The 23,389-nt window shown below is 36.7% G+C and overlaps 1 long non-coding RNA gene across 1 annotated transcript; it reads right to left on the reverse strand.

Annotated features, from left to right (window-relative positions):
• Nucleotides 1-15,952: 15,952 nt before the first annotated feature.
• On the reverse strand, nt 15,953-20,499 carry LOC136238814 (uncharacterized). The gene is made up of 4 exons (XR_010693204.1): nt 19,793-20,499; nt 16,666-16,865; nt 16,449-16,533; nt 15,953-16,252 (listed from the first exon to the last, which is right to left on the reverse strand). It is a non-coding gene; the product is annotated as an uncharacterized lncRNA (long non-coding RNA).
• Nucleotides 20,500-23,389: the final 2,890 nt, after the last annotated feature.

Here is a 23,389-nt window from a genome sequence, read left to right on the forward strand (position 1 = left end):
CTATTAGGATGACTGCTCTATTAGAGTATCTCGATCTCGCACTTGCTACACCAAGTTGGATTTCGTGTTATAACTCCGTGGCTTTAAGTCTGATTCTTCTACACCATTGAAGAGCCTTTCTAAGATGATAACTCCATCTGTACAGCGATTTTGAAAGCATTACCCCAAGCGGTTTACCTGGTAGGCGTGGCAAGCATAATAATAATAATAAAATAAAAATATTAAAAATTAGCTAATCTCGATTGCGTAATTGTTACACACTGTTGATTTTTTCGCTGTATCTTCCTGGTTTTTAGCTCGATTTCTTTCAAACCACAAAAGGTTTGAGGTTCAATAGTTAACCTATTCACCCACCGATTTTCAGCTTCTTCCCATACGCGGTTTACCCTGTAGGCGTGACAACATATTGGTGTTATTTTTCGTGCATAATCGCTCATAACTCTTTGTCTGTTTATGGTATTCCAGCCAAAGTTGGTACCGAGATGCGCCTTTATACCCCCCTTCTGTGTGCCAAATTTCAAGGCAATCGGATAACGCGTTCGAGTTTTATAGCAGTTTTTGTAAGTGTGCGACAAGAAAAAGAAAAATAAGAAGAAAAAAAAAACGAAGAAACTCAGCCAATTTTTGAAGTAGCATATCTCGGGAACGCACGAAGCGATTTCGCTCAAATTTGGAATGTAGAGTGCTGCAGTTGGGGGGCATGTTCACAGCAAAAATCGTCTTGTTTCATCAAGGAAGCACAGAGCTACGGAGGTGCGAAAATTGCGTTTTCTTTCTTCCTGTCAATATACTCACGGGTGTTACGCGCCGGCTTCTTGGGCCGCACGACACACTACCGTGTGTCTTGATATGTGTTTTAGTTAATCAAAACTAAAAGCAACTTCATAATATATTAATTAAACTAAAACTCTAAATCTATAGCTAAAACGCAACAGAATAATTTACCAGTACTAAATCTAAAACTAAAAAGAATTAAGATAACTAAAACCAAAAGATTTTCTTATGTACAGCTAAAACTATAATTGGGTTTTTATAATTTTACTAAAACTATAATTAAAAGATTTTCACATCTTTTAACTAAAACTAAAATGACACAGAAATATAGCTAACCTTAACTAAATCAATAACTAAAAGGAATTAGGAAAGATTACTAAAACTATACCTAAAATAAATTGACGAAACTGGCCATGACTATAACTAAAACTAAAATTCCTTACTAAAACAACACTGCTATGGATGATGTTATGTTTTCAGCAAAGCCTCACTATGCAGTTTTGATTGTAAGGTGGAGCTGCCAGTGAGCAGCCCATAGATTTATATACTGTTTAGTCCTACGTACTGCATTCACTTAATGATTATAAATGATTTAGTAGTAGAATGTTGAACAGCATCCTGAATATCATATTATTTGAATATCCAATGTTGTATAAATAATAATGCACTTGAAAGCTGAGCCCTACTTATAACTGCATTGCATGTTCTCTATATTAGTGAGTGTAGTTACGTACATTGAAAATAATAAATATTATTGTGCTTAATGTTTGTTGAAGTTTGATAATCGGTATAAAGGTGATATAATCATATAATGAACAATGCTACATTATCGGTACAATGTATAGTTTATGTAGGTGTGTGTCAAGTTTTTTGTGTATGTTGTATGTTGTGGAAGCACCCTTGTACAGGCTTAGCCTTTGGTGCAGCCATGATGTATATAGCTTGGCAGCATCCAGTTTGGTAGCTATGCATGGATATCACATCTTTTCTGTGTTTTTTTCTACAAGAACAAATAGAAACACCATCAAATAAATGAATTCCAATATTTATGCATATAGATATCACATCTTTTTCTTTGCTTTTTTTCTACAAGAACAAAGAGAAGCACTATCAAATAAATCAATTCCATTATTATTACACAATGAACTAATAACTTGTAAGTAATATGAACTGTATGCGTGCATGCATGTGTAGCTATACACTGAATGTTCTAATAGGGTGACTGTTCTATTAGAATATCTCGATCTCGCATTTGCAACACGTAGTTGGGTTTCGAATCATAACTCAGTGGTTTGTAATCCAATTCTTCTGTACTACTGGAAGGACTTTCCATGATGATTATTCCAGCTACATACTGATTTTCAGCTCATTGCTCTAAGCGGTTTGCCTGGTAGATACGAAAACTAATAGTTTTTTATTCATAAAAATCGATTGCGTAATTTTGACACAGGTCGGGTTTTGTGTCATATCTCCGTGGGCTTTATTCCGATTCCTTTCAAACCACAAAAAGGCACTCCTACGATGGTTGCTCCATCTACATATCAATTTTCAACTGATTCCTCAAAGGAGTTTACCCTGTAGGCGTGACAGACCTTCGACCTTATTTTACGCAAATAATCGGCCATAACTCCGTGAATGTTCATCGAATTCCTACCAAAGTTGGTACACAGATCCGCCTTAATGAGCCCTTTAAGTGTGCCAAATTTCAGCCCGATCCGAGCACGAATTCGTGTTTTATGGCGGATTTTGCGAATGTGAGAAATGAAGAAGAAGTAGAAGAAGAAAAAAACGAAGAAATTAAAACGAAATTTTGTTCGCTCGTATCTCGGAAATGGCTGGAGCGATTTTCTTCAAATTTGGTGTGTAGACTCCCCTTACCGACGGCACCTCTCTAGCAAATTTGGTTCCAATCGGATAAGGGATCACAGAGCTACATAGGTGTGAAAATTGCGTTTTCTTTCTTCCTGTTAATATACTCACGGGTGGCACGCCGGCTTCTTGGGCCGCACGACACACTACCGTGTGTCTTGATACAATATCATCTGATTGGCTAAAGAGAGATCAAATTTGCACTTCAGGTCCCTTGTGTAAACACTATAATAATCTTTACACTTCCCTGCTAACTTTTTAAACGTAATTAATTTTATCTTTGGTGCACTTTGATAACACATGACCGCATCAAAGAAAAATGGCATTAGATTTATGAGGCAACAATAAAGTTACACTAATTACTAGCAAGCAGTGGTTCTGATGCCAGCATTCCAGGACTAAATCAAAAATACTTTTTGTATATAGCGGCATAAAGATTACTGTACCAATAAAAAATAATATTTAATACAACATAAGAATTATTAAATTTTACAACATTATAGTAGTATGTTCACGTTGAGCTGAATCCTGAAAAACGGCTAAAAATTAAAAGTGGATTTTTTTCTCAACCAAGTTAACATTTCAGCTAACCAGATGATTAATGGTAACAGCAAAGGTGTCAACAACAGACACGTACGGTTTGGCTCCATTACAAGTTCAGGAAAGGGCCGTAATGGACACTGTACTTATATGGCTTCCCATAGGAAATGTATTGTGAAAAATTTGATTGGCCGTAAATATTATGTCATACATTTGAACAAAAGATTTTGAAATATTTTTAGCGGATCAAGCAGTACTACAAATGAGCCAAATTTCAAGATCATGTGTACTTGCATCCATAAGTTATTAAATGTTTTTGAGGATTCAGCTCAACGTGAACGTACTATAAAAGAATTGCTGCATAGGCAATGAATTTAACACAACAGAATACCAGGTCATAAATAAAGATTGTGTGAGATACTTAAGTGCAAGTAAAGCCATAATTATATATATACAAAGCTTTAAAAACCTACACAAGACCCACAGCAGTCCATAACAGTTCATTCAAAACAGTTAAATTTTCTGAATAATTTATTTAAATATTATTTATCATAATTATGCTAATGTATCTAAAGGGTGATTGTAGGTCGAGAACACACAACAGATTTTTGGATTTTTTGGATACAAAACACTGCATCACTTTCTTGACAATTGCACTGTTTAAGCCTGACTAGCAAAATGTTTTAAACTCTACATGCCTTCAAAATCCACCTATATATATATATATAGATCCTTGTGTAATATATCTACACAAACAAAGTATAATGCAGACACTTTAACTCTCATACATTGTGTGTGAGGTACACACAAGTGTTTGGGGTAGTTATCTCATTTCCATCTTGTGTATATATGACAAAAATAGCAATCAATGTAAAAATTAAACCGGCAGTGCTTTCATGCGTAGCTCAAATCAAACTATAAAATGAATTACCAAATATATAAGCCTTAAAATTAATAATTTCTGTTCATTGTGATAATCTGAAATAACAAAATATACTATTATACATATTTCAGAAGTGGAGTGTCATTCAGTTGTGGAACATCTTGCTAATCTATCTGACCATCAAACTATGTGCATTAATACCTTAGACCTATAGCTATAGGAAGGTTATGTGTTCCTTAAAGATTTGAAAGCAATACAGTTTCATAGAAATGCAGGTTGCTATACGATTGTGCACATCAACAGACTTACTGACAATATTCATTGATGTCATTGTCAATAGTTGTCAAAGCTGAAATACAATAGGCATTCAGGATCTTTATCAACAAGACATGCAGTCACCCATACCAGATCAGAATTTTCCAGGAACAGTTATATAATAAAGTAGAACCATCTGTCCTAATACCAACCAAATTAAATTCTTTCAGTCTGTGTCAGATCATGGAGGACTGGTATACATAGTGTTCTTTGTACATGTATAATGTATGATGATGATAATATTTTTCTGATAAGAAATTCTCCTGGATTCTTGACATTTCACATTAATTTTATGCAATGATCTTTTTGACCCCTTATGGCTATATTGGAAGATATGACAAAGCACTGAAAAGGAGAGTTTCTAATAGGAAGGTATTTACTTTTAGAAGTTGCAACTTACACAATGATGATGAATTTTATGGTCAATTTTTTGGTGGGTACAGTTTAACTGGTTTTTGTATATATCTATACACACTTTTAGCAGTTGAATGACTGGGATGTGTTTGATGGCATTACCGCATTCATGGCTAAATTCTCAGGGACCACTGGCTAAATTGCCAAATCACAGCATACTAACATTCCAACACACAGAACTACTTAGTAACCATATATCTAAATACCTGCTACGTATAAACTAAAGAGGTCGACTGTGTTTTTTGTTTGTTTATATAACAGTAACCGCAATGAAGTGTGTCCTATTTTTACAGGCCCGGTTACATTTTTACCCTTTTATCAACTACAGTGAACTCGTTCATTATGGCAGGAGATCTCAATATTGACTTATTTTCTGATGATAGCTACAGCAGTACATACTTTAATCTCTGATTTTTACCTTACCCAACATGTTGTAGGTGCAAGTTGTGTAACTGATGCGGGCACATAAAATTTGCCCACTTTTTCAACTTTTATCGCCCGTAACGTTTTGTGCCATAATACTATGGCTTTGAAATTTTCAGCAGGTATTATGCAATTATGTGGATAGTTCATTCCAGTACTGAGATATGTCATGTTGTGTGACAGGGTGTAGTTTGTGCCCACATGCATATGCCCTATTTTCGCAGGCTCTGTCACAAATGGTCTCCAATGGTGTTCTATAATAGACAACACAGCTACAGTATGTGTGATTCACAATGAATGAGACAACAACTGTATAGCTATGTTCTATACAGATGGCATGCATGGCTTCAACACAATTCATTCCTAGAAGGTGTAAGAACAGATGAGACAAATATACGAATAATTGTATCAAAATTTGTGCAACAGATAACATAATAATATGCTTGTGAACAATGGCACTACCTTGGACTCCATATCCAGCAATAAAATTAATGCTGATCCCAAATAATTATATTGTTACAAAACTCACTGCTGCTGTTGTTTCCTTAAGCAAGAAACGTAAGCTTCACTCCCATTGCTCCAGCCACTCAGGTGTAAAACTGTTGTTTATTATCAGGAGTTTATAAGTGCTGAAGGCGCAAAGGAGCGTGATACTAGTGGTTCCAACATTTGACTAATTACTTAAACCTCAAGTCACTGCTGCTCAGTGGTTTATTGAATCATCACCTTCAAGCTGTTTATGTTACCGGTTATTCAAAGGAAGCCATAATGAGTCTAAGTACTTGTGTGCTATTTGTAAACTAATAGAGCCTGAACAACTCTTAACAATGAACTAAGTAACCATTTTGTAAGCTCTCTGTGGAGTGGAAGACCAGAAACAGAACTCTTTGTTGAATTATTCTTTTAAGTACCTATCAGTATTACCAACACTCTATGGCTGCATATTAACTGCTAGCACCTAAGAATATTTTGCAAATAAAATGCACTGGTCTTGTGTATGCCATTATTTAGATTCATAATATAGCTAGATGATCATGAGCTGCTCATGACTCTCTTTACAACTCTGGATCAATGTAGTTCACTTAGAAAGCAGTATGACTTTTATGCACAAAACCACTGTACTCAAGTTTAAAATTTTCAATCCTGAAACATATGAAACAGTTCAAGCTTCTGGGCACCCCAGACTCCATGCTCTATATACCTACTATCCTGATGCATCCTCCCTTTCCAAACCCTTGATCCACCCCTACTTTTCGTGGCCTTATAATACTTTATTTTTTCTTTCTTTTCTTTTTGTTGCACTTCATGTTAAGAAAGAAATCAGCCAATGAAAGACTGTTTTGTTTTTAGCTGAGTGTGCTCTGATGTAATTACATAATATCAAGAGCTCATAAGCGCCGCATGGCGCAAGGGAGCATAATACTCAGGATATAGCTGTGTTCTGTCTTTTATGAAATGCCTTTGCAGCCACATGTCCTTGCAGCAGTAATTTCCTGGTTATGTTACCAGCAGGCTAAGTGTGCCCATGCATGGGATAGTGCTGCAGATGCTAGTTTTCATATATACTTAGCAACTATGAAGAATTCTCAGTTGTCGTTAGGTGTGGTGACTGTACATGTTCTTTTAGAGTATTTGACTGATTGACTGCTCTACTAGAGTATCTTGATTTAGTATGTTTTCTATTGTTTTTTTTTTTTGGGGGGGGGAGGGGAGGGAGGGCACATGCCCCTGTGGCTCCCTTGGATCTACTACTGTTATAGGTTTCTGGTTCCCTTCCTGGTCATTTTTTGCTGTTGAATTAATTGCACAATCACTGTACAAAAATTTATAATATTTCATATCTGCTGAAAACAGTGAAAAAGTTTTCATGTCTTGTAAACACTCTTTTCTTATAATTCCATGTACTGCAATGTCAAAAAATTGCAAGTGAGGTTAGGCTGTGCAAAGTTAATAATATGTTTCTGGTCCTAACTATTCCTTTAAATTGACCAGGTGGCCAGACTTATCTATTTATCTTTTAGAGGCTACCTCTTTAATAAGACCACCAGGCACCAGCCTATTATGCCAGCATAATTCTAGGCATAGTATATAGGTAACAAGCATAATGCTGGCATAATTTGAAGAATGATTATACCATACTGCATTTCTGGTCCATGTAAGCACATAATTATCATGCATGGAGGAAGATTGACGGTACTCTAATAGAACAGTCTTTCAGTAATTTTACTAGAGAAATATTATTATAAAGCTGTGAAATAAGCAACTCATTTTTCCACCAGTAACCAATAGCACTACAAGTTGAAATTTGCTTTTTATCCCACAAATTTAAAGCAAAGTCTGGAGAATATAGTATTATGGGTTAAATTTTTGAACACTATAATAAAAGCATTTGCCTAAAACCACCTTGTTTCCTCTATTAGGCCACAAACACAGTTAAACTGTACTTATAACTTTATTAAAAGGCCATCTCATGTTTAGGCTGAAATTGTTTTGAGAAGCTACTTATGTAACTAAAATGACTAAGCCAGTTACTTTAATTGCTAATTGCTTCACCGCATGCATTGAAACCATTGGCATACTGACTCAGCACTGGGTCTTGGGGGAAACTATATATTAAGGTTATATTGACCAACAATGACTTTGTGAATTGTGTCACTGTCAAAACATTTGGCTCAATCAGGTTCATAACTAGTACCAACAAAGGAATCTCTCAATGCCTAAAATTGGTGTAGCTTCAGCATCAACAATAAAAGGATCTTAAATGGTGTCTCATTCTATTGTGGCTCACATACAGAATAACTTCACCCGTTATTCTGTTGTATTGCTAGATAGTGTTAAACGGGTTGTTGTCTTTCAACCTTTCTACTCACCTGCGGCCTTCGCATGGTCTGAAAAATAATCTGCATACCACTTCATATTAGTGCCAAGAAATGATGCAACAATCACTGTAACAAGCTAACTATATACCGTGATAATTTCCTGCTACTAATACTGTGTATTCAAATTTCAATACTGCTGAGCACTAGCTCTATTAGAGAATCTCTATCCTTAATCTATACATTTTTGTGGAATCAATGTATTAATTGTGTTGCAAACTAGATAGTCTGGTGTTCTTGCTGCAGTCCACTAGCTACGTATAATTCCAGAGGGGGTATCCTGAACTCCAGGAAACCCCTTAAATACACTACTGCACAGCTAAATGAAAAGATTTTATTAACATGTGCATTGCTGAATCACACAACATAATAATGGCATAGCTGCATATATGTGGACAGAGATACTGAGCTGGCTAGCTAGTTAAAGCAATTAGCAGATATGTGGCTAGACTGCATGTGGACACAATCGTGCATGAATGGACAAGCTAATGTGATCACTGTTGTGGACACATGTATGCATCATGTGTAGTTCAGTACATCTTCTCACACCTGTGAGGTGTATGTTATGCACGTTTGCTCATAAATTAAGACCATGGAAAGCCATAACCTTACAATCACATTGAAGATAGAACAGACCCAGTTTTGTTATTTTTATCTACAGATATTGTTTCTCAGTTAAGCTTGCGTGGATAGCAATACTGCTAATTAGCTAGCCAGGTAGATGTATAGTGGTACCTACCTATAACATTTCCCTGATGCTTGCCAAGCCAGGCTAGCAGGCACTATATTGTATTATGATATGTAGTGTTATCAATGAATATCACCATCACACTCCCACAATTGGGAGTGGACACAGTCTGTGTTAACTAAGATGTGACTCTGATGTGTCATACTGACCAGACATGATCACCTGGTATACTGGTCCAACCAATCACAACATGGAGACACTATCACTGTGGTTGCCAGGATGAGTGGAATAGCATAATAAAAGTATACATACATGAAAGCATGTGCATGTCTAGCTACATAGAGACTTGAGCTATGCCTTGACAATTGTTCCTGTTAATGTGTAATTTCAGACTGGAATAATAGTGTTCAAATAACACTGAAAAGTGTATTGTACTAAACAATTGAGCCTTATTTGTATTCAGTAAGACTCACACTTCAATTAAAACCGGTGTACTATTAAAATGATGTCAGTTGAGCAGGTAAATGTTGTGGCTTTCCTGATATAAAATTATGGTACTGGGTGAATTTAATGTAGTGGTCATCTTAAATTAATTAAAATTATATGGATTTTTCTTGCTAACATGTAGCTATACAGTTGATATTAATTGTATGGCTACAGGTGTAGCTATATGCTGTTATTTAGACTCAATTTAGGTTAGTTTGGGTGGGTAACAAATCTTGTGTACTCTACTTGTTTTCTAATATCCTCCATGCTTTCAGGCACATTGCAACCTGAGCTAGTATGCTATGCATGTGTGCTTGCAAATCAAGACCGTAGAAAGCCATAATCTTACAATTGCAACTGAGGATAGAATGGAACCCAGTTAATTTGTTTTTATTTACAGTGACTATTCTATCAACTGCATACTCAGTTAAGCTTGCGCAGATGGCAATACTGTAAATTAGTTAGCCAGCTATATGTATAGTGATACCTATATGTTGCCCTGATGCTTGCCAAGTCGGTCTAGCAACACTATTTTGTGTCCTGATAAGTTATCATTGGGAGAGGACACAGTGTGTGATAACAAAGATGTGACTCTGATGTGTCGTACTGACCAGATTACAGATAACATGATCACCTGGTACTGGTCCAACCAATCACAACATGGAGACACCATCACTGTGGTGGCCAGGATGAGTGGAGTACTGTACACTTGTGTGGCTTATGATCAAGGACAAGAAGTTGGAAAATGAAATTACTGTGCTAGCTAGTGGTGAGTGAGTCTGCATACATAATTAGTCAAAAAGTGCACCACAATTGGTTACCATAGTAATTACACAATACATATATATATATATATTTATATATATATATCAATTGCCATTTAAAGTACAAGGCATAGTAAGTGCAAGGGTATATTAAGGTGGGTTTCCTGGGGTTCCAGAAACCTTTTCCAGGCTTGCAGCAATAACACAAGACCATGGCACCACAAATCACAGAATAAATGCAAGGCGGTAGACTATATATATATGTGACCTAGTCTGTGAAAACTGGTCTTATTGCTTGTTCAAAAATATTTAGTTTTAATTATTCAGTGTGTTGTAGCTTGCCAATGGGTGAGGCTATGTGTACCAAATTTCACATGTTTTACACCAATTCCTTACCTTCAAGAGCATCCACTGTGCAGGTAGCCAACAGCTAAGTTTCCTGCCATTTTGATAGTTTTTAACTTAACTGTAAACTTGACCGTACCAGGTGAGCTCCAAAAGGGGTGGGAGGCAGGGGCCCAGAGGAGGGCAAAAGGCTGTTCAAAAAATTAAAGAGGAAGGCGTAGGGATGAATGAGGCCAAGTTATGGGCCATTCATATATCAAAACTGGCTAAAAAAACACACTTTTACAGCACAGATCTTTATTCAACATTACGAAGTGTATAGTCACATATATACAACCATCCCTGGCTCAGGCTGGCCAGAGCTTCAATAGGGACCCAGATCCTTCATATGGATTGCCATTGTGCTTTGGAAAGCAGTTAGTAAAATCACACCTCTCAAGTCTTGCTGACTTTGAATGTGAAATTTTATAGTTCATTCATGTACCTTTGTGTTCTTGGTGAAAAATCAAATCTGCTGTCATGGGCAATAAAACTGGTCTTCCCAGACCCAGTCATATAGGTTGATCGCTCATTGAAAGTCTTTGTAAAGAACTTAAGGGAAGCAAGCATAATAATACTTTATACTAAAATCAAGACCACATCAAGGAAAGCACCTTGGAAAAATCTTAGATACTCCCTTGAAGTGCACATAATAGAAAGCATACATGAAAGCATGTGCATGGCTAGCTACATAGAGGCTTGAGCTATGCCTTGACAATTGTTTCTGTCAATGTGTAATTTCAGACTGGAACAATAGTGTTCAGATATACTTCATCAACACTAAAAACTGTATTCTTTTGAACTATACTAAACACTTGAGCTCTATTTGTATTCAGTAAAACTCACACTTCAATAAAATTAAAACCGGCGTATTATTAAAATATGTCAGTTGAGCAGGCAAGTGTTGTGGCTTTCCTGATATATAATTATGGTACTGGGGGAATTTAATGTAGTGGTCGTCTTAAAATTAAAATTACATATAGCTATATACGTATTGGTTGATATTGTATGGCTACAACTGTAGCTATATGCTGTTATTTAGATTAGGTGGGAAATACATCTGGTGTACTCTATCTTGTTTTCTAATATGCTTCACACCTTCAGGCACAAATAACATAACTATGCTTAAAATCAATCGTTGCTTATTCCTAAAATTCTAGTGATGTAACAAGGGTACTTAATTGTGTAATTTAAGTATACTTATATGGTCACCATGGCACTAGTATTATAGATCCAGCCACTTTTGCCGATGCTACAGCAGAAACAGCCATAGAAACATGTATAACAAATTTGAGTGTAATATATATATAGAGTTTAAAGCAGTTATACAGGCACAATGTGGAGTGTATGGAATTTTATAAATCCTCTGACCCTTACTAACACCCTTGCTTTGCTCATGCACTACAGACTCAGACCTTCAGGTTTATAAATTCCATAGACCCCACATTGAGCCTGCATAACTATTATGTATACTTAGATAGTTATTTTGTAATAAAATTATTTGCACAGCCTAGTAAGCTCAGCTTTAGTTTATCCTAAGGCAATTTTTTGATTTCTTTTTCACGACCTTACTTGCAACCTTACATTAGATGAACACTGATCTGGTATCAATACAACACAGAGTTTCTTCACTGGTATCTTTAACCCATGGGCGTTGCTTTTCCTATGTAAAGGGGGAGAAACCTATGTACGCTAACTGTAATTGCTTCACAGTCATTGTACAGTCATTTAGTATTTGTGAATTATAAGTTAGTTACTGCACCTTTCGAGATGGAGTTTTGTAAACACTATGTCAGGCGGCAAGTATATGTGCACTAGTTATTAGCCAGCTAAGGCTGACAACAATCACCAGCAGGTTAGATACTATGTGCCAAGCCCAGGATGCCTCCTGATGGTATCACTTGGCACACACCAACCTGGTGGAAGTTTTGCAAGCCTCCCAGGGAATATACATATCTTAATTAAGTTAGCACATAGGATTGATGAAACTTGGTGGATTTGTCATAATGTCACTTTATGTCAGTAGTGCATGCATGTTGCAGCTCAAATTTCAATGGGTCCCCTTGGTTTTAGCGAGGCTGCACCTTGACTATTACCAATAAACTGTAGGTGTGCACTAGTATAATTATTGATTCTGCAGCTGTCCTTTCTAATTTTAGTCCAATCAATTTTATGATTTAACCTTTAACTAACTGCAACAAAAAACTTCTTTAAAGTGTCTGGCACAGAAAAATGTGCTCTATAACATATCAATAGTCTTGAGGAATCTCATGACGGCCTTGATGGGAAAGTGACCGACCTTTTGTGGCCATTTTCATCAAAATTTGTAATTTCGACCTCTATGTTATCTGTTTATCAACTAAATTATTCAAACTTGGTATCAAATGAATGGTCTCACTATGATGATCTTTAAATTATTTAAAGTGTATATAATTATTATGTCATTTGGTTCCAAAGGTGTAACTAGTTTCATGATCCAAGGAAAAACATATACCCACGCACATATTTGAATTTGTTGTAATAGCGATTCTAGTAGTTTAACACTGCACACTTCAACCATGGCATGCTGTGAAATTTACTATACTAGTGTAGTTCTAATAAACTGTGAAGTTTAGCACTGGATTTATTGTCATGCAGACATGGTAATTCACTATCATTTCACGTATTGAGCTTCATTAAGCTCCATATTTGAACTATTTAGCGATCTGGGGCCCACATGTGGTCATAGACAAACACGAAGTTGAGGCCATAAAATGACATATCTGTTGTTTTTGTATCAAATAATTAACATGACATAATAATACAGAAAACTTTTTCTCATAATCACATCAACAAGAGGACATAATATGAAATTATTCAAACCCACCCAAATTGTTTATCAAAATATTCTTTTTTAAAGTTATAGTGATTAATGATTGAAATCACTTTACCCCAATCCATGATTGATGCAAACTCCCCAAATCAGTTTAGAACCTGCAGGACAGATTGATATTAGCTACAGTAATAATATTATTATAGCTAATGTATGATTTTAAAATATTAGTGCATACTAGAATTGAGCATTCGAATGTTTGAATGAAAAACTTACATTACGGGATACACCCTCCATGGCAAAAAACTGAATCCTGTTGTAAATGCTAAATACTTGGGTATCAATTTTGATAGCAAGCTTACATTCAATCATCATGTGGACACCGTTTGCCAAAAAGCTAATAACACTTTAGCATTCTTACGAAAAAATCTGAAACACTGTAACCAAAGAGTTAAGCTAGATGCCTACAAGATATTTGTTCTACCGATTTTAAACTATGCTGCGACAGTTTGGTCTCCACACATGCAATACTACATCAATAAACTAGAAGCTATTCAGAAGCGTGCTGCTCGTTTTATTGTGTCAAATTACCGCAGATTAAGTAGTATATCACATATCCTAAATTCACTAAAGTTAAAATCCATAGTGTACCACCATACAAGGCTTCGTCTCTTGATTTTCTACAAGATTGTCAATCACCTAGTAGAGCTTCCTATCCCCAGTTATATTGTACATTCTACAAGATGTTTACGAGGAAACCAGGATAAATTCATCAAACCATATACAAATTTAGTTTTTACCCAAGATCAATTACCCTATGGAATCAAATACCAATCAATGATATTTTTTCCCTAAATGATTTTGATAGTATTCTTCAATCAGCACTGACACATTCAATGAAAAACAGTAATTTATAATCTAAAGACATTGTTTTTATACTCAAATTTGTGAGTTTTACAATCATAAATATATATAAAACTGCGGATTATTCGAATGTTTCTAATATTTAAAACCCACAATCAAAATTATTAATTTATTGAATCTAACGAATATGACTTATTGTTGCGAGGATTCTATGCACTTACTTGTTGAAATACTCTTTGATATAGACAGTAAAGTGAGTGTAAACAGTAGCGAAGTTGTAGTTTTATCGCTGTAGTCAACCTCACACCTGGCGCGCTAGCCGTTGCTTCAACTTGCTTGTAGCGTTTTGGCTTCACATGCACCTGACTGTAGACAACAGGCTGTTAACCAAATGTAAACAATAGCGAAGTACATGTTGACACCTGGAGTGTGTCGTGTCCTGTACTATTTCAGCTACACGTGACCTAATTATATACATTGGGCGCCCGCGTAAAGGATTCGAATGTTATGAATTTGTATTCGAATGCTCACAAACGAGCGAACATTCGAATTTCAGAGCATTCGTTTATGCACTATTTTTAATGGACATATTGTGTATGATTGATTGATTAGATGTACAGGTACAGGCTTATGCCTTTATTCAAAATTTTGTACAATTAAATTTAGAATAAATTTTCATTTCAGATAGCTAGCTACCTGTGTTATTGTTCGCTGTATTCTTAGTCACTAGCAGTAAATGCAATCGACTTTGGCGTCTACAATGAAGCAAGTGGCTGGTATGTGCCTCGGGTACGTGTATACATGAACATAATTATCATTGGAATTCAATTACATTACGCTCATTACTTATGACATCATGGCACTGAAACGTGTATGTCACGTGAATGAATAAGTAGAGAATCACGTGATAAAATAAGTATAAATTGGAGGCTTTCAAATATCATGACGATAAACTGTGAATTAACTTTGCCTGGCCATAGATATCAATATGGGTAACACCGACAGTATTCCCGTGGTATCACAAACTAAATCATTGGTACAAGCCATTGCTGGGGACGAGGAAGGTGCACGACGTACGCAGGAAAATTTCTCACGACAATGCCCGATTGTCTCTCAGGCTCGTTCACTGGTGGAAGTGTCCATGGGAGACGAGGAAGCTGCGCGAGAGACCCAGAGACAATTTGGTCAAGGAATGGTTGATCTTGTAGATAGGACGCCCGGGATAGGACACATCAAAGGAGGTATACAGTATGCATGCGGTGACAAGGATGGGGGCGACAAGGCAATGGTATCCGCCACGCGAGGACTGTTTTTTGGACCAATAGGCATGGCTACATATGATATCGTAAACTCTGCAATACCAGATAAAATTGGTGATCAACACATTTCTATCGTCAATGTCGGTGAAACGCGCATAGCGAAGGAATTCGGTAGTGGCAGTGTTCTATACCATATGCGTATTTTGTACCGTACGCGTATGGTATAGACATACGCGTATGGTACGTACCATATGCGTATAGCAGCGTATTATGCCTTTTCTCAGTATCTTCTAGCCTTGCCATCACCTAGCTACAATGGGCTGTCTTTACAAGCATTTCTAGCTGAGCAAACTTAGAACACAACACAATAATCTGCTTACTACTGAGCTGTAACTATATTATTCATCAGCACACTGCATGCATTTTATCCTTGCCATGCATGCCCATGCATTTCCCACTATAATCCTATACTAATGTACCTAAATCTATGTACATGATCTCACTTTGTCTGCAGAACTTTACATAAATGGTACTGTGCATGTATGCTACTTTATACAGTAGCTATCAGAAGCATGCAGATGGTCTTATATGTATACTCAATTATAAGTGTGGATAACTGACAATTTACAACAGAATTGGGTAAATAAGCAAGGAGAGCAATTACAACATGCATGGTAGCTAGTAAGTTCTAACTGAATTATACATATATGCATATACTGCTTGTGCAAAGCTAATAACTGGAAAAATGAACTTCGTAAGTGTCATCAGTTGTGCAGCATGGCTCCTCACTGTATTTACATTTTTATATATGTACACTCTTCTTCTTTTGAAGATCCAATGTCTTGTTTACGTACTTTTCTTGTTTATACATACTGTAAATAGTATATTCATCACACTGGACCTACAAGCACAAATTAATGTGGATGTTGTTAACTTTAAAGAGTACATTCAGATAAGAGTAGCTAAACACATTGTCTTCCCATCCACAAGCATGACAGTAAGTAGCGAGTAGCTATACAATGCACTTAACAATAATAAAACAATGCTACTTAATATACATTCATTACTGAACTATACATTAGAACTCATAAACTCACCATAAAATCTCTGCCATGTTATGTTTTCCTACTTCATCTCAGCAGGCAATGTACATGCCTCATTCAATAGCAAAGATTCAGCGAACTACAGTTTAAAAAATTTATTGCACAATTAATTACTATGCACATCAGTGTTAGAGTATAGCATGTCTAATATTGCTATATTAAGCTATACAGCCATGCAGATTTACATTACTTTGCAAACTAAAAACATTACTTTCTCTACAGTTATATCTCTTTGCTACCAGTCCTCCCTCAATGTTATTGTATCAGCATTCTCCAGGTCTTCCTCTGTTTGAGCAATCATTATACCTTGTACTTCTCGAGCTCATCTGATTAAAATTGTCTGTTCAACACACCTTTAGTGCCACCAGGCATATAAATATCCATTTTTAAGTGGAATTATAAGCTAGTGTACTAAAAAAATTAAAGGTAAACAATAGATTATATGTAGCAACAATAGAATAAAATATTTAATGAAATAATATATATATATGCCTGAAAAAATTGGCTCCATTTTCCAATGGATGAAAATTATTTAATATGGTTGCTATGTTGTAACCAATCAGAATGCAAAATATGGATAATTATATCAAAATCTTATGTTTATATTTATAGCTACAATGCTACCTCTACTGGCTTAGCGTTTATATCACTATGCATTCCAGTTATATTCATTGAAAAATCGTGAATATCAATATGCTGGCACAAATCTACGGCCTAAAAGAAATGAATGTCTTTTGTCCTAAGTAATGCTTTAGAAGATCAAACTTCAAATTTCAGTTTCTGAGTAAGACAAGGAGCATACTGCTCTTGTTTTATGTTGAAGGGATAATTGGGCGCCTTTAAACCCAAACACATTTTTACAAAGTTCATATATACAAGTATAGAGAAACCCCTATAGTAGAGTTTTGGGTAATATCGCTCTATATAGCTTTTAATTATTGTACTAATCTTTGACTATCTTCAGGAGTATAAACACATAAATATTATGTGTGGGTATTGTTCTAATTGTAGGGAAGTGTAGGCAGACCATTTATAGGCAAAACAGACTACTGTATATAATATTATTAATCAATAACTGAAAGAACACAATAACAACTAACTGTTACAACTACAGTACACAATATTAATGTTACAGGTATGCATAAATTACATTATATTACATCATGTCACATCATTACATTACATCATTAACTCTATTATAGATATGAAGGAGGAGTAGCATTTGTAATAATGGCCTATAGTTTTTGAATTTTCATTGTATCAACAATGGATCATGAATCCAATAAGAAGCAATATATGTGTAGCAATTGCAGCCACAATGTACTGTGTGGAAGAAGAAACAAAAATTAAAATTTACCATTTACCACACGTTGTCAGTGTGTGCAGTTGCTATGCAACAGCTAGATAATTTGTGACTGGATTTGCAAAAAGGTACCTTTTTCTCGACCAAATTTGACCCATGCATGCATATTTGAAATTTGGGGTTTCATAAGTTTTTGAACATATATACCTTATAATTGCGCATGCCTGCATGCAATTATCCATGGGTGTACAGTAGCTACTAGTATCTATCTGCATTTTGATACTAAGAGCAAGTTTATCAGTGTAAGGAGTCAATTGTTACATCATTTTGTTTGCTGGTATGTAAAATGTGTGGAAAAGGTACCTTTTCACAAATCTGGTCATTTTAACTCAACTATATTCTAAAGAACGCATACAGTATACCAGCTTGTGTACTTTCAAATCAATTACACTGTGGATAAATGAAGTCATTTATTATAAAAATGCAAGATGGAAATCCATGACAAATAAGGCAGTAGACAGCAGGACGAGGCAATAAATCAATATGTACAAAAGTCAGAAGACATCAAGAAAATAATCCACAGGTGCTTACATAAACCATCATAATTATATGGGTGATGGCTCTATTGCATGTATTTTGTGGAACTGTCAGATACTTTGATGAAATGTCAGATACTTTGATGAAATGAAATGAACAGAAAGACTAGCCCCTCCCCCCTCCCTGAACAGAAATGAAAACAGAGTGCCATCAGGCGTAGTAAATAGGTACGGCAGTGCAAAAACCTTCTGCTTGATATTATACGCATACCATGCAGGTTAGCTATACTCAGATGGTACGATTTTCCGTACCATACGCGTATGGTTGTACCGTACGCGTATACGCATATGGTATGTACCATACGCGTATGGTACAAAATACGCATATGGTATAGAACAGCAGCACAAACCTCAGCGAGTGGACAAAACATCTCGATGGCAAAATGGCAGTGATTTGTCATGAAGGAGTGAAAGCATTAAATCAGCGGAAAACTGCAAAGGGTGGAGAGTATTTGAAATGGGATGACGTACTGAATGTGTTTTGCAGCTGTGCCTATATTACCCGTGATGATAGGAACACTGTCCACATTAAAGACAGCCTTGAATGGGACGAGCAAAATTTCTTCAAGTTTGATGGTAGCCCAGAAGAAATTCGAAAGAGAAAAATTGTGACCTGGCTAAAAAATCTAATGGATAAGCATGGTGAACTAAGCGTGTTCAAGGACACAGATGTGTTTAATGATGGTACAGTTGACCGTCTTGCTGGTATTGCTTCTCAAAGTGGTGCTACTATCACAGATCCAGTTACTGCTGTTGCTAAAAATGAAAGCCACAGAGAAAAGGTGATTGAAATATCTGTTATTCGCTTCCCAGAAAAGTGGAATGCAAAATTCAAATTGTACCGTCTTGCCTTGTTTGCTTGGTCGCAGTGTTCTAGAATTTTGTTCAGCCAACATGATGACAATGGAATTGAAATAGAATATGATAGCTACGAGTTCAAACCAGATGTAAAGGATATTGACGAGCGCCATGCACCAGAAGCAAAGATCAAATTATCAGATCCAAAAATGTTTGACTTCTAGTTAGTCAGCATAGCTACGCATATAACTTTTGTGCTGAATCTAAACACAGAATAGAACCATTGAAATAGGAAATTTAAAGTTGCGTTATTGTGCAATATTATACTCATTTTTGTACGATAAATAATATATGCAAGTGTGTATATACTGACTTGCAATGACAGTGGCGGGTCTAGGAATTTTCAGAGGGGGTTTCAGGTTCAGGAAGTTTTCAATAACTGATCCCACTTAGCTATAGTCCAGCTGGGGTTGTTAAGCAGTGGCGTAGCCAAACCCGGGCAAGCCAGGGCATTGCCCGGGCATCAGACTTCTTTGCCCCACCATCAGCCTCCTAGAGTAATTATAAAGACGTGGGCTGGATAGCTCGAGATTTTGCTAAAGTTACTTAACTAGTCACTGCACAACTTATACAACACTCACCGAGCCATTTTCGCCGATGGTTTCCTTCTTTTGGGCTAAACAGAGATGGGGGTTATCCAAGGGATTTTCCCTACGAGTAACTTGATTGTGCACAAATAGGAGGCAATAAATAGAAGCAAGATCACGTGATTACAATAAACCGCGCAGCATTGTGGCAAGGAGTGAAGGACAAAGAATTGGTTTCACTATAGTGGACTGGACGGTTTACATTTGGATTAAGTGATCACGGTAGCTATTGGTGTGGTCAAAACTCGGGGGGCAAAGCAATCTAGAGGTATTTGTGAAATTAGCACCCATCTATCCGTGTGGATACTGCTCAGTTGAAACGGTATGGAGTACTTGTTCAGTCAGCAATTCTTTTCTTTTTGTTTCCACTTTTCTAGGCTAACAACTGTAGTGGCAGAGCATAGTCATCACGTGATAGAGCGCCTCGTGCTTTAATTCAAGAATCTTTGTGGTCTGGTATTAAAACACATGTAGCTAGATGTATGTAATATGTTAGAAGGCCAATAGCTAGCTAGGCGTTCGCTTCTATTAGGTTGATATTAGTCATCTTACATACAGTAGTGTAGGATGATACATAATGCATTTTAAAAATGTTATATTGATGTCCATATGAAGATGGGCATGTGTACGTGTGTTGCATGGGAAATGGCTTGCCCACCCATTGCCCAGGCATGGCGAAAAGTCTGGCTACGCCACTGTTGTTAAGTCAGTCTTATAGCTCAGTGCCCTATAGCTACATAGATCTACAGTGAATCATCCAAAACATTGTTTCATGTTTGATCTAGGCCTTCGCAGAAAGTTTTGAAGCAAGACAGCACTAAAACAATAATTATTTTTAGAGGTGCTTAACATGCTTCAATGCCGTAATGCCATTTTTTAGTGATTTTAAAAGCAAAAGTATGAAGTTTAACCAGTAGAAAAGGTCCCAATGTGATACACTATGCATAACTGTTGGTGATTTTATCACTCACATGAATCGTAAATAAATTAGGGGCGCGCGCACTTTTCAGAGGGGCTTTCAGCTGAAACCATTACAATTCCCTGTATCAGCCACTGAATGATGTTGGTTTTCTATATGCATGAAACAAGCAATCATATCATGTTAAGGAAACTATCTATTAGTAACTCTGCTATATAATGTTAGTATGGTATATGTAAAAAATGAAGTGTGCTGTGCACACAAAAACAGTGTCAGTAGAGGACACAGCACAAAAACGTGCGCTGTGGCACCGTTTCTGTGGGCACAAAAATGTGCCCTGCATGTGACACCATTTTTGTGTGCAAAGCACACTTCATTTTTTACAGTGCTATATATATACTGTACATATGCTTTTTGTTATTACTGAACAGTAACTATTTCTATCAGCACTTCACAGCAGATTTTACAGTCCTTTAATGCAGTCATGCATATACCTGTCACATGCAGACTACAGTATAGAACTACAATATAGATGTACTCCCAAATGTGAATCTTTGCATCAAATTAGTTAGCTGATAAAAGGCCTTTGCTGTACATGTATAAAAGTGAGCAACTACTAAAAGATGTATGCAGTAAGTAAGAAAAGTTCTCTGCTACTGCAATTTCTAAAAGTTCAAAATATATAGCTCAAACTAAAAGTCAAATGTATCTTCTTGAGCCAACTTTTCTTTTGCTTTTTGAGCAAACTTTTTGTCAATTGCGGCAGTGTTTGGCTTGAATTCAACACTGTCATACTCAACTTCAAATCCTGACTGGTCATGTTGGCTTAGCAGAATGCGAGTGCTTTTGAAAAAAGCAAATATCACAAGCCGAAAAAGCTTAATTCTTGGATCTCCTTTTCTTGGAAAACGGATAATGCCAATCTCCATGACTTTATCGCTCTTCTGTTCAGTTGCAAAGAAAAGGCTAACGGGGTCCTTGAGGGCTGCTCCACACTCTGATGCAATGTCAGCAAGTCTATCTAAAGTCCCTTCTTGGACAATAACCGAATTATCAAGCACTGACTGTTCTCCCTTTTTATTGAACAAGTCTTTGAACCAAGTAAGAATCTTTCTCTTTCGAACCAAGTCGCTCCCAGGGAAATCAAACCAACGTTTTTCGTCAAATGTTTGTATGTCATTGATGCGCTTAGAGCTGCTTTCATCCTTGATAATATAATCACAGTTATTAAAGATGCTGACAACTTTGTCCCAAGTGAGGTAATCGGCTCCGTGCTGTTTTAACCATACCTTCAGCTCCTTCACAGCAAGGCAGCATGCTACAGCCATTTCATCATCCAATGCTTGGACCCATTCACTGAGATTAACTGCATCAAATTCTTTTGCAACCTTTGTGTGAATGAATACCTTGGAAAATGGGGTGTCCTTTGACGTTGGTGCCGACTGACAAGCATTCCATACGCTCTCCATAACCTCTGCTACTTGCCCTCCTGCATTAAAGGTCATGCAGTTCTTTGCTAGTTTAGCAAACGTTTCCAAGCTGGACGCGTCGCCCTGTGTCTTCACTGCAGCGAGTGCCGCCATTGCCTTCAGAGTCAGTTCTGGTAACTCAAGTTGCTTTAAAGTTGAATATGTGGTAGTATATGGAACAAAGTACACTTATATACTGAACGTAAATAGATGACATCATGCATGCATGTATGCGGGAATCAAGACACACGTGCATGGTAGTGCGTTGTGCGGCCAAGAAACCATCACGCGACACCGCGAGTATATGGACAGGAAGATAGAAAATGCGATCTCGCACTTCCGTAGCTCTGTGCTGCCTTTACGAAACAAGACGATTTTTGCTGTGGATACGCCCGCCAACTTCAGTACTCCACATACCAAATTTGAGCGAAATCGCTTCAAGCATTCCCGAGATATGCGACTTGAACAATTGGGCTTAGTTTGGTTTTTTTCTTCTTCCTCTTTTCGAACACTTACAAAAACTGCCATCTAGTAAAAATTTGGCACACAGAAGGGGGTATAAAGGCGCATCTTGGTACCTAGTTTGGCTGGAACACGATGCGGAACAGTCAAAGAGTTATTAGCGATATTATTCACGAAAAATAACACCAGTAGCTATGTTGTCACGCCTTCAGGGTAAACCGCTTTAATACGGGAAGAAGCTGAAAATCGGTTGGTGAATAGGTTAACTATTGCCAGTATTGGACCTCAAATCTTTTGTAGTTTGAAAGAAATCGAGCTAAAAACCACGAATCGAAGATGCAACAAAAACCAACAGTGTGTAACAATTATACGCAATCGAGATTAACTTTTTTTTTAAAACGACTACTTTCCACGCCTAACAGAAAGACCGCTTGGAGTAATGCTTTGAAAATCGCTGTACAGATGGAGTAATCATCTTACAAAGGCTCTTCAATGGTGTAGAAGAATCAGACTTAAAGCCACGAAGTTACAATTAACACGAAATCCAACTTGGTGTAGCAAGTGCGAGATCGAGACTCTAATAGAGCAGTAATCCTAATAGAGCAGTCACCCTGAAGAGAGATCAGCTAGAAACAAGTAACCCATATAGAGATCAGCTACAAGCAAATCACCCTGTAGAGAGATCAGCTAAATACAAGTTACCCAGTATATGTGCTGGAAACTATAATCACCTCGTAAAGA

This window comes from Dysidea avara, chromosome 11 (assembly GCF_963678975.1).
Source record: "Dysidea avara chromosome 11, odDysAvar1.4, whole genome shotgun sequence".
NCBI lineage: Eukaryota > Metazoa > Porifera > Demospongiae > Dictyoceratida > Dysideidae > Dysidea > Dysidea avara.